Raw genomic sequence first — 14123 nt, forward strand, 5'->3', positions numbered from 1 at the left:
GGGGACAAGCTACAACCCTGTCTCATTCCCTTCCCAACCACTGCTTCCCTTTCATGCCCCTCGACTCTTATAACTGCCATCTACTTTCTGTACAAATTGTAAATAGCCTTTCGCTCCCTGTATTTTACCCCTGCCACCTTCAGAATTTGAAAGAGAGTATTCCAGTCAACATTGTCAAAAGCTTTCTCTAAGTCTACAAATCCTAGAAACGTAGGTTTGTCTTTCCTTAATCTTTCTTCTAAGATAAGGCGTAAGGTCAGTATTGCCTCAAGTGTTACAACATTTCTACGGAATCCAAACTGATCTTCCCCGAGGTCGACTTCTACCAGTTTTTCCATTCGACTGTAAAGAGTTCGCGTTAGTATTTTGCAGCTGTGAGTTATTAAACTGATAGTTCGATAATTTTCACATCTGTCAACACCTGCTTTCTTTAGGATTGGAATTATTATATTCTTCCTGAAGTCTGACGGTATTTCGCCTGTCTCATACATCTTGCTGACCAGATGGTAGAGTTTTGACATGACTGGCTCTCCCAAGGCCGTCAGTAGTTCCAAAGGAATGTTGTGTACTCCCGGGACTTTGTTTTGACTCAGGTCTTTCAGTGCTCTGTCAAACTCTTCACGCAGTATCGTATCTCCCATTTCATCTTCATCTACATCCTCTTCCATTTCCATAATATTGTCCTCAAGTACATCGCCTTTGTATAGATTCTGTATATACTCCTTCCACCTTTCTGCTTTCCCTTCTTTGCTTAGAGCGGGGTTTCCGTCTGAGCTCTTAATATTCATACAAGTGATCCTCTTTTCTCCAAAGGTCTCTTTAATTTTCCTGTAGGCTGTATCTATCTTACCCCTAGTGAGATAACCCTCTACGTCCTTACATTTGTCCTCTAGCCATCTCTGCTTAACAGTTTTGCACTTCCTGTCGATCTCATTTTTGAGACGTTTCTATTCCTTTTTGCCTGCTTCATTTACTGCATTTTTATATTTTCTCCTTTCATCAATTAAATTCAATATTTTTTTCTGTTACCCAAGGATTTCTACTAGCCATCGTCTTTTTACCTACTTGATCGTCTGCTGCCTTCACTACTTCATCACTCAGAGCTACCCATTCTTCTTCTACTGTATTTCTTTCCCCCATTCTGGTCAGCTGTTCCCTTATATTCTCCTGGAACTCGAATTCGGACCTCTAGGAATGAAAAGTATCTGGGTTGCAATCCTGGTCCAGCACAAACATATTCATAATTTCATTTTACGCCCTAGCATGTTCACACTGACCAACCACAGAAAAATAATTTGCTTATTTAATGTCTGTTCGTGAATAGTCAACAATAACGATAGGTACCGTTATTTCTAGTGAAACATCCTAGAATCTCACTACTGGTTCAAAAAATCCCTCTGAGTACTTTGGGACTTATCTTCTGGGGTCATGAGCCCCCTAGAACTTAGAACTACTTAATCCTAACTAACCTAAGGACATCACACACATCCGTGCCATTGGCAGGATTAGAACCTGCGACCTTAGCGATCGCTCGGTTCCAGGCTGTAGTGCCTAGAACCTCTCACTACTGCTGAGCAAGCAGCTGATACTTAACGTCTATTTTTGGATGGGAAACAGCGACAGTACGCGCCGGGTTCGATCACCGGGCAAGCAAAACAGATAGTACCCTCATCTTATATTGATACAGTTCGCTGCTGGTAAATAAATTCGATTTCTAACATCTGATTTTACTTGGTTAACAATCCGATAACGTGCTGGGTAGAAAATACCGTCACAACATTTTAAATCATAACATTTCAATTTTCAGCACATGCATACTTGGTTACTTGTGAAGGAGAGCATATCAAACGTATTTCGTGGTTAGTTAACAGGGCGATAATGGTTTTGATGTAGTAGAAATAATTTCGTCATTTCGTTTCAATTTCAGATGTGTTAAGTAATACTGGTGATAGCCTTTATATTTCACGTCTCTTTACGGCTAGTCAGCAATGATGATCGTTGCGTTGATCAAGTCCCGTGCAGGTGCGAAAGTGTATTTTAGTTAGTAGTGGCTATGCCTGCTGGGATTCTGTCCAGATCATGTCATTTATAGTTCAGACATGTGGGCAAATAATTCTTCATGAATAATTAGTACAGTGACGTTACTGATTATACTCCATTAATATTGCGGTTTCTATGGAGCGTTTACCGCTGTTTGTCGCGTTGTCTTTAACTAGTTCCTTTAACGACCAGTATTGCAAAAACCAATCGTCACTGGGACATTTAGCAGGTGCGGGTAAACCTTATACAGAGGAAAAATACTTCGAAGTGTCATAGACCTTTATTAGTCCAGACATTGTCTCAGAATATCTTGGTCATGCAAACATTTACTTTGTTTAAGGATTGCTACATAGCTTATATGCAATAGTTAGTTGTTTCAGATTGTAATGAGTTGGCAACGCTTTTGAAGATCATTGTAATCTGTAGAAGCGTTACGGACTAACTCATCTCTAATTAGGTGTTTTTGTAGTTTTTGCAGTATCATGGTGTGCTGTTACATCGCACTGATTGCCTCAATCAACAGAGTCGTCTGGTGGTCTCTCATTATATCCACTTTGTATAGTCGAACGACTGTACCGCGCCGGCCGCGGTGGTCTCGCGGTTCTATGCGTGCAGTCCGGAATCGTGCGACTGCTACGGTCGCAGGTTCGAATCCTGCCTCGGGCATGGATGTGTGTGATGTCCTTAGGTTAGTTAGTTTTAAGTAGTTCTAAGTTCTAGGGGACAGATGACTGCAGCAGTTGAGTCACATAATGCTCAGAGCTATTTTTTTTACTGTACCGCAAAGCGATTAGAGGACCCGCTAGATAGCTACGTTTAGTTGGTTGCATGCAAATCAGGGGATCACAAATTAGGTCGTTCGGATACTTTTGCGCAAGATAGTACACTACTTCCGAGCTCTTGTGAGATTCAAGTAAAGCTGCGAGCAGTGAGGATATTAGGGTGTATGCTACATGAGTAGCGTGCGACAAGTTGAGAATTTTCAGTTGGTGGAAAGGGTGTTTGAGTAGCCAAAGCGGTTAAGGCGGCCGCATGGATAAAGCGTGAAATCTGGGTTCGTTTCTCGGTCCATCACAAATTTTTCACTTGTTGCCAGTGGATTTAATTCAGTGTCCAACAATGTCAGAGCTGTATTTGTCTTAAATGGTGTACACTGTAAGATAGCTTTCGGACTACACATGCAAGTGCGTATGTATGTGGGTTAAATGGCTCTAAGCACTATGGGACTTAAAGTCTGAGGTCATCAGTCCCCTAGATTTAGAACTACTTAAACCTAATTAACCTTACGGATATCACACACATCCATGCCCGAGTCAGGATTCGAACCTGCGACCGGAGCAGCAGAGCGATTCCGGACTGAAGCGACTAGAACCACTCGGTCACAGTGGCCGGCAGTATGTATATGTTTCGTATCTGGAGGCGAGAATGGAACACCTTTTCCTCATCTTCGTGGTTGGAGGAAGCTAACTCCGACCACATGGCCAATTTCGTCGAGAACAGCTTACTGCCCCTCACGGCTACCTCCGTCGGATCATTGGTGGTGGTGGTTAGTGTTTAACGTCCCGTCGACAACGAGGTCATTAGAGACGGAGCGCAAGCTCGGGTTAGGGAAGGATTGGGAAGGAAATCAGCCGTGCCCTTTCAAAGGAAGCATCCCGGTATTTGCCTAAAACGATTTAGGGCTGGAGACGGGATTGATCCGTCGTCCTCCCGAATGCGAGTCCAGCGTGCTAACCACTGCGTCACCTCGCTCGGTGTATCATTGGTCAGTGTCTCTATGGTGAGAACATAAGGCGGGCATTGCCATACAGTAGGTATCACGAAGACCTCCACGACTGCTGCTTTTATCACACTCTTATCTCAAAGAACTTTTATGTTCCGGTACTTAGCAAAGTATCACTTTCTTCCCGAGATTGTGTAGATAAAGAAGGGTGTTCTGCACGGGATAGGTTGCCGTCTATGTGCACTGGATACCATGAAGCACAGTCAAAAAGATCAAGATCGCTTGTAATTCTGCATCAGGGACAATAATTTCAATCGGTAAGTGAATTATCAGCACTCCAACAAGGCAAACCACTCTGTAGCCAAGCTAGTCCTCTTACGTAGACTCTCATTACAGACAAGTGTGTGTTGTTGAGGTTCTCATTTAGGTTATTGTGAACTAATATCTTTATAAAGTGTTGTCCGGAGTGAAGTTACTCTTATATCCCACAAATTATGGGTTGTTCTAGGACCCCTTATCAATCTTGAAGAACGTCGACTCAAATCCTGAAGTTCTCGTCAACAGCCACTATATGTCCTATCGAGCGTTCTCGGGGTGTTGGACTGAACGCTGTTTTCATGGCTTGTTGCTCAAACAGGGGCCTGACAGCGACTTCCACTCAGTGTGCCTCCTGCACCACGAGCAGCTACGGTTGGAAGGATAAAGAGGTTGGCGAGCCTCAATACAGGTACTGGGAAGCGGGTTGCTGTTGTAGGCATCTGAGCCAGTCCATCCCAGCCTAATCGTGTCATGGTAGATAACATCTACGAAGCTAAAGGCCTTGTTGATCCATAGCACTGACAACCATGATCCAACTGTGACCCAACAAAAGCTGTGTGAATCTGGAGAAAACGTGCGCTTTCCGCTCTCCAGTACGCATAGCTAACTGTAAGTCGTTTTAAGACATTCAGTGCCTTAGTGGACCTTATTTTGAAGTATCTTAGATGTGGTAACGGATCAGATATTAGGCTCACGAACCTCTGACTCCTTTGTTCCAACACCCAAGTGCCTTGTTATGTATGAAGGTGGAAGCACAGTCATCGCGAACGAAGTAAGCTGTTGACCAACAGCTTTAGAAGATTAGTGAACACATCTTTAGGTGGATGAAGAGCCTTTATTATAAGGCTTCTGGTGTCAACATAAACGTCGTAACCATCACAACTGTAGCAGTGTACTGTGACGACTGAAAACAAAATTGTTTTAGTTTAACTGACGCTTGCTGATGTTCCGCCATCTTGTAGCTAATTTAAACATATTATTGAAGGGGCGGTCGGTATATATGGATAACACTAAAACTGGTTTAAATATTCTCAACACACTTTCTACACTCTAATGTGCTGTACTGTGTAACTACAATGAAAACTCGTATTACTTATTCTTCACCGTAATCTAGATACACAAAGCTTCCGGTTATAGGGGTCAATGAGGCCCGGAGCGTCCAGATAAACTAAGAGCGCGAAAACTGCTATTTACTGTATTTATACAACATGCTACACGTGAAATTTGAAAGTCCACTACAGTACAAACGCGTGTACTCACCAGACGCCGACACCTTATTTACAGCATTAAACTTCAAACGCACGGTATTTTGCATTATCTTCTTTCAGTTCCATTTCGTGCTCGAAGTGTCGGGATTTACTCTATATGTGTTTTTCATTCACCTATTTTCTGGGGACGGTTCTCGTTTTCTGAAGAGTCAAGAAATTAATACAGCCACACGAATTTTCTTCTGGATGCTCCTTCAACTTATTTCAGTGCTTGTGTGTGTATGACAACTAGTTCCCCCTCGGTCGCCGAAAAGACTATGCTCACTATATTCGCTTCACTTTGCTGCTCAATTGTCGGTTCAAAGAGGTAACTATTTAAATACTCGCGGATGTTATACCATATACGTCTTCATAGTATTAAATATGAAAATATGGTGAAAATTTTCGTTTTAATTGTAACAATATTTGCACTTTCTTTGTAAAAAAAATGCCGCCAAACTATGCACCGATAATCCGTAAACCGGCAAACCTGCATCCGGATAATCGAAAGTTTGCTGTAATTCGTTTCAGCTGAGACTAAGAAAATTATGTCCGCTGTTCTGAAAGGTTCGAGCTTTTGTTTAATCACTATGACCGTTGATCAGTGGCAACATCACAACAGAGCTCTTGCTTGACAACTTTTCGTAACCAATTTTTGGTACAATTCGTCTGTACGGCGAAGTACTTGGTATACGCCAATATGGTTCAGATACGACACCACTGTTACATTCTGACCACAATGTCCAGAACTGAAGATATTCAACCTATGTCAGTGGGCGGGGTAATACCCTAGTCCCAGCCTCATGAAGATGAAAGAGGTCATACGACATCTACTAAGCTTCACTAAGGTGAACCATAGCCGAGAAGAGACGTTCAGTTGTATGGCTACCAGGTGGCGGTCCATGTAGTTCTGGGGTACGAGTCTTTCACAATTCCTGTTGGGATAAGCGCCTTTTGTGATCATCGAGCTGAAATCCGTATAAGGGTTTCTTGTTCGCAGTGAGGCGTGGAACAGAATGCACGTAGTTACAGTTACGTCATCCTAGTTTCCTGTTCTTTGCATCATAGTTCTGAACTTCAAAGCGTGAGGGCTTCCAGCAGTAATTTCCAAATCCCAGATTTTTCTTGCAACCGTGGGAAGCCTCCAAAAATCTGTCCCACTTCGGGAAACGGTAACGGCTAAATCCATGTTCCAGACCAAAAAATTCAAGCCTACTGTTTGTGATGGTGTACTTTTTTTTAAGAGCATAAAGAATGAAGACAATGGGTTGTTCGACATGCGCATTGTACGTTCTACCTAGGAAGCCAAATTTTAAAACCAAATTTTATGACGTAGTCATCACTAAACAACCAATCGAAGTGACGTGGTAGTTAACTCTGGACTTGAACTGGTGAGGGCCACATATCGCATTCCGTGTGAACGTCCACACCTTCTTAAAGAAACATAGCCGATCTCCTTCGCCAAAATACCCCAACACCAGCTATCTCTCCGTCTGAAATGACGAGCTCTGCCTTCGTTCATCACAAAGAAGAGAGCTAATTTGAGACTATTTTGACAACACAGCTATTTAACACGCTCCTAAAATATTTTATGTTCGAAATATGGCTGCTACCCGGTAAAAACGGATAAATGTGTCTAATTACTTGACACTTATACCTTAGATTAAACATTTTTCAAATCTATCATAAACGGTAGTTTGCATTACGAAACTAAGCTCTACTTCGCGAGATAATTTGAAACTGTGAATTATGAATACTAGCCTACTTTTAAAAACTGACATACTGCCAATTGGGCGTATGCAACCGTCTTAAATTTTACTATAATGATTTATTAAGTCAATCTATTACATATACATAAAATATCGGTTTTGACAAGCAGTAGCCATCTTCGTATGTAATATATCCAATAAAATGTTTCATACAGAACAAATAACAAATTGAGTTAGGCACTTCAAACATAATGAAACCCACTAAAATATTTCAGTGGATATACTTCATACGAGTAACATGCGTCCAATTTATAATTCATTTATCGGAACATTGCCTTCCAGAAAATCCATCAGGATGGAATGCCTTCAGAGATTTGTAACCGGTCAAACCTCCATTACTAAGCGAGTATCACAGCATCCGAACACAGTTAAAGGTTGTCTACCTAACGGGTTCAAGGGGCAACAAAAATTTGATTTTCAGTGTGTCATATAGTGACAGAGTTAGAAAATTTAAAATCCTGACATAATCCACTCATTAACAGTATAATCTTACGTGAGAAGTTTAACACAGCAAGACAGGTTACAAACTGTATAACTTGAGATAGCGTAAATCACCCCATAGAAGTACCCTGATTACATTCATTCAGTATTTGAGAATGATAGCTCATAGTGACTTGAACATAATTTCAAATCCTTGCGAAACTTTTTCTCACTGCAAACTCCCCCCCCCCCTCTCTCATCCCCGCCCCTACCCCTCCTCATTGCCCCGCCTAATTTATGGAAGCAAAATACTCTACCGCCTACTACGTTTCCGCTATGCATGCACGAAAACTGAAGCATCGGGAACTATGGGACTCAACGTCTGAGACTGTAGCGCCTAGAACCGCTCGGCCACGACGTTTTAATTTATTTCTTCTTTACCACTAATTGATTTCGCAACACAATTTTCAGACAGTGAAAACAAATAGCACTGAATGTACCAGCAAAATTATATTGCACGGTACATGTTTCAGGAAACATGACATTACAAACATTCGATGCGTGAAAAACTAGAAAGCAAATTATCCGGCAAAAACTCATCCAATAATTCATAATGGCAGAACTTAGCGACTTCCTACAAAATTTTCTAAACTTTTTCTTGTTCACGTACATATCGTTAAATATTTAACAGATTAACTCATTAAATTTTGTAAAATAATCAGAAGATTGAAGCTGTTATACACTGAAGAGCCAAAGAAATTCTTGCACCTGCCTAATATCGTGTAGAGCCCGGACTCGACCAATGTCTGAAGTAGTGCTGGAGGGAACTGACAGCATGAATCCTGCAGGGTTGTCCATAAATCCGTAAGAGTACGAGGGGGTGGAGATCTCATCTGAACAACACTTTGCAAGATGTCCCAGATATGCTCTATGATGTTCATGTCCGGGGAGTTTGGTGGGCACCGGAAGTTTTTAAGCTCAGGAGTGTTCCTGGAGCGACTCTGTAGCAATTCAAGAATTGTGGGGTGTCGCATTGTCCTGCTGGAGTTAGAATTCACAATGTACATGAATGGATGCAGATGATCAGATATGATGCTTACATACGTGTCACCTGTCAGAGTTGTATCTAGACCAGGGCTTCCCAAGGTGTGGTCCGCGGACCCCTTAGGGGTCCACCGGCTCTTTCTAGGGGGTCCGCGTAAACCTTTCACCAAATAGTGTAAAATAATAAGTCAAATTATTAAATAAAAATGTGCAAATAAAATTCATCACTTTTTTCGTGTGAAAAACGTGTGTACTTTTACTTCAGATCATATTCCCAAACAGCTTTTACGGTTCCTAAGTGAGAACGCATACACAGTTAAGTGCCGGAGAATGCGATTTCTCTGATTGACTGTTTCGCAACAATACGGGGATTGTCTGTGCGCCGGCTCACGGTGCTAGATGCGCCGAAACCTTTAACGCATGCGCGGAGCGAGCTTTGTCGACCAATCACAGCGCTCGCTGACACGTATGCGGCCGCAGGCATAATTAAATGTGAAACTTGCTTTGTCAGTTCACTACCTATTTCATAAGTCGATTTTTGACCAGTTTATTACTTCTAACATGGATCGGTGGCTGAAGTCAGGATTATTGAAGAAGGGTGCAGTTTCTCCGTCGCCTTCACAACAAGAGAAGTTTCCAGTTGAAATTAATGAGGAGGGAGGCCGACCAAAGGGAGAACAATCGCAAGAAGCTCCACAGCTGGATTTATTATGTGAAAACGCTGCAAGTACTCCGTTGGTTGCAAAATCCTGTGGAAGTAGAATAACCAAGAAGCGTAAGTACAAAGAAAGCTATTTAGAAATGGGCTTTATGGAGACAAATGAGGGTAATGCGCAGTGTATAATTTGTGCGCGAGTCCTTCCAAAGAGTTCAATTGTTCCAGTTAAATTGTGCCGTCATTTTGAAGGTACTCACCCGGATTTCTAGGCTAAAGACATCGATTTTTTCAAAAGGAAGAGTGCTGAACCAGCTACTCCTGAGCAATGCATGAAAACTCATGCAAAAACAATTAATGAAAATTCGTTAATAGCTTCTTTCTTGGTTAGTTATCGAGTGGAAAAAACAGGCAAAGCTCATACCATTGCATAAAATCTCATAAAGCCATGTGTTAATGATATTGTTTCTTGCATGCTAGACGAAAAGGCAGTACAGCTTGTATCATCGGTGCCATTATCAAACAATACTGTCAAGAGACATTGATGACATGTCAAATGATGTGAAAGACACTCTTGTTTTTCGCATCCAGCACAATTCATTTTCTCTGCAGATAGATGAATCCACTGATGTTGCAGGATTAGCGATTTTATTGGCGTTTGTCCATTATTAATGTTCTGGATGTTTTGAGGAGGACCTCTTATTGTGCAGACCACTACCTGCCAACACAACAGGTGATGAAACATTCCGTCTATTGGATGATTTTTTAAGGACTAACGAAGTTACATGGTCTAATTACATAGATGTGTGCACAAATGATGGAAAAGCTATGACATGTCCTACAGTCGGAGTAATTAAAAAATAAAAGAAAACGCCAAGAATTTCAGCAGTAGTCATTGTGCTCTCCGCAGATACGCTTTAGCTACAAAACAAATGCCTGTTTCGTTCAAGAAAGTTTTGGACGAATCCATTTAAATCATTATCTACATAAAATCAACGCCTTGAAATCCAGACTTTTCACAATACTGTGTGAAGATATGGGAAGCCTTCATCGTTCCCTGCTTCTCCACACAGAAGTGAGGTGGCTCTCGCTTGAGAATACCCTCTCTCGGTTGTACGAATTAAGTTTGGAAGTCTTAGCTTTCCTTTTGGAGCATAACACCATATTAGCAGACCTTATTAATGACCAAATTTGGCTGTTTATACTTGCCTATTTGTCAGATATTTTCTCCAAAATGAACGAAATGAATATTTCAATCCAAGGGCAAAATGAAACAAAGGTCACTGCTATCGACAAAGTTCGGGCATTCAAGAGGAAAATCAATTTTTGGGTAGAGAGTGTCGAGGAGGGAGAGGTCCAGTGTTTTCTTCGCTTTAAGGAGTTTTTGAAAAACAAACCAATGGCGGTTGGGAAGAATTTGTTTCATCAAATCCTGGAACATCTCCGAAGCTTGATGCCATTGCCTCAAATGGCTCTGAGCACTATCGGACGTAACATCTATGGTCATCAGTCCCCTAGAACTTAGAACTACTTAAAGGTAACTAACCTAAGGACAGCACACAACACCCAGTCATCACGAGGCAGAGAAAATTCCTGACCCCGCCGGGAATCGAACCCGGGAACCCGGGCGTGGGAAGCGAGAACGCTTTCATGGGGGCAAATAATTTTAATTTTAGTCGCTGTTTGTCCGGTTACGCAGTCTAACTAGTATTACTCCGCAATCTGACTGCACAGAATAAGAACAAAGAATGAAAGTAAATTTCCGTTAACACAATAAATTAATTAAGTCCCCAGCAACTATAAAAGCTACGAAACAAGAAAGTACAAATGTAACTGTTCTGTTTGTGGAAGTGTGAGTCAACGTACACAGCTGGCACGGTTCTACCACAATCAGACAAGATATTTTAAACACGATTTACACTCTAGTAATTAAAAAAATCTAGAAATACTATAATTGCATATAGGAACCAGAATTACAGTCTAACATAAGAACACGAGCCAGATGCTTTGTTGACTGAACCTGTGACCAAGAGGCATAAGACATTTGAAATATTTTTTTTTCTTTATCTTCATATATATTGACGATACACTCTGATCATTACAACATCCCCAATCCAACATCAGGTGCTTGCCCAACAGAACAACTGCACACGACATGGTCACAAATAGTACTCTTACTACGGCTTCCTCAGAACTACTACTGCCTTCAGCAACTTCTCAGCTGCAACTGCCAGTGGAGGCGGCTGAATAATACTCTTTGGCGCAATCTCTGGCGCTGTGACTCAGTGTAGCCGCCTTCCACGCTGCAGCACGACCACGAGCTACGGACTTTGATGCCATTGTTGGAGCATTATTTCCCAACAGCTGAAGATGAGAAGCTGCAGAAATACGAATGGGTGGTCAACCCATTCATCCCACGCCGGGTTTCCGGGTTCGATTCCCGCGGGGTCAGGGATTTTCTCTGCCTCGTGATGACTGGGTGTTGTGTGAGGTCCTTAGGTTAGTTAGGTTTAAGTAGTTCTAATTTCTAGGGGACTGATGACCATAGATGTTAAGTCCCATAGTGCTCAGAGCCATTTGAAGCCAACCCATTCACTGTATCCAAAAGTCGAACATTCTATCATCAAATGAATACGAGTTGTTGACAGAAATTGCCACAGACCCCACCTTGAAATAAAGTTTTGACATTGGCGGTTACTCACACTTTTGGATACGTTTGGATAACAAGAAACATTACACTCTTGTTGAAAAGGCAAAACGTGTACTTCTTTCGTTTGCCACAACATAAATGTGTGAATCTGGACTCTCGATCTATGCTGCCCACAGAACTAAGTACCGGAGCTGCTTAGAACTGGAATCAGACATACACCTCCAGTTGTCAAGAACTGAACCCAACTTTTCAAAATTGTGTCAGCAGAAGCACCCTCAGCCATCATATTAGGATTCCATTGTTATTCCTACAGACTCATCTATAGTAAAGAAGAAAGCATTCTTCTTCGTAGATGCTCAGTGGATGTATCTGAATTATAAGTCTGTAGGAATTTTGTTTCTGTCTTCCATCATTTACAAAATAATTATTAATTTAATTCTGTTGGCATTGAAATTTTTCTTACGAAAATTAAAATTATCTTTAAAGCTAATTTCTTTTATTTATAATATATACCGTCCTCTCAGTTAAAAATATAGCCTGCCTATACTTCAGTTACAGTTACTTGCTATTACTCTGACACTATATTGTGGCAAGTGGCTGCGAGCGTAAACAAATGAGGACTTTTCACATGACACCTTGTAAAAGGTAAACCTCCTCTGTCAGATTTTTTCCTTTGAGAAAAAAAGTCTTACGTTCTGTGAAGTGATTTGTCTTCTTATATAGAAATAAGAGAGTCTGTTTGTTTGTTTTCCTAATTTGTTTACAGTCGAGGATGACTGCCACGATATAGTGTCCAAGCAGTAGTTGGAAGTTGTCAGCTGTGGCTAAACAGTTGCCACGCCGCCTGCCAGTTGCCAGCTACCAACTGACAGTACACTTTTGCAACGCCGCCTGATAGCTGCCGGCTATGGACTGACAGCTGCCGTTCAGTAGATACGCAAAGACGTAAAAATAACTCAGAATCGATTTTGAAGTGTTTACCTGACCAAACAAAAGTGGAACTGGGACATTTGGCTTACGAAATCCGGTTCTGGAAACGCTTGTAAATTGCCTGAATGTATTCCCACACATTGCACAACAGATGTCACAATAGTCCTTTAAATGCAATTCCTTGGCCTCTTTTCTTTCGTGATGTGTTTGTATCCCAAATCGTGGCCTGCCTCTTTTCTTCAATGATTTGCCAGAAAACATAAAAAAATTTAGTTACAAATAAAGACCAGTTTAAAAGGAGGCTGAAAGACTTACTAGTGGCCAACTCCTTCTACTCCATTGACGAATTTTTTAATGGAAACAAATGATGTATTGTATATATTCATACTATTAGTATTGTTAGTTCTGCTAAAAAAATGACATGTTCCACATCCACAAGGATCTCCTTAGCACGGATCTATGGAACGAAAAACTAATCTAATCTAATCTAATCTAATCTTCACAGACGCGCGGAATGGACGTGCAGTCTAAGGCGCCATGTCGCCGTGGATTGCGCGACCGCTCCCGCCAGAGGTTCGAGTCCTCCCTCGGGCATGTATGTGTGTGTGTGCGTGCGTGTGCATGTTGTCCTTATCGGAAGTTAAACTTAGTTTAATAGTGTGTAAGACTAGGGACTGATGACCTCAGCAGTTAAGTCCCATTGACTTTACATACATTTGAACATTTTCCTTCGAATTTCACGAAAAGCCACACACACACACACACACACACACACACACACACACACACACACACACACAGACACACAGACACACACACACACACACGACTGTTACGAAGTATGCATGCTCCTGACACAACAGTAGCCAAACAGTGGAAGTGAACAGACCACCAACGGCAGCTAGTCAACTGCAGCGAACAGTTTGGACGTGACGTTGATTGCCCTTGGAGGAAGGCAGATCCAACGTGTGAAATGACAATATGTCAATTACCAAGTAATTTTAATCAGGCTATAGTGTGTTGAACAGCCGGCCAGAGTGCCCGAGCGTTTCTGGGCGCTACAGTCTGGAACCGCTCGACCGCGACGGTCGCAGGTTCGAATCCTGCCTCGGGCATGGATGTGTGTAATGTCCTTAGGTTAGTTAGGTTTAAGTAGTTCTAAGTTCTAGGGTACTTATGACCACAGCAGTTAAGTCCCATAGTGCTCAGAGCCATTTTTTGTGTTGAACAAAGGGAGAAATCCAATAGTAAGTGCCTGGATACAGTGAGAATTCAAATTGGATCGTTAATTTCAAGTTGTTTTCATTCATCTCTAAACCAAAGACTA

Source organism: Schistocerca gregaria, chromosome 3 (assembly GCF_023897955.1).
Source record: "Schistocerca gregaria isolate iqSchGreg1 chromosome 3, iqSchGreg1.2, whole genome shotgun sequence".
Lineage (NCBI taxonomy): Eukaryota > Metazoa > Arthropoda > Insecta > Orthoptera > Acrididae > Schistocerca > Schistocerca gregaria.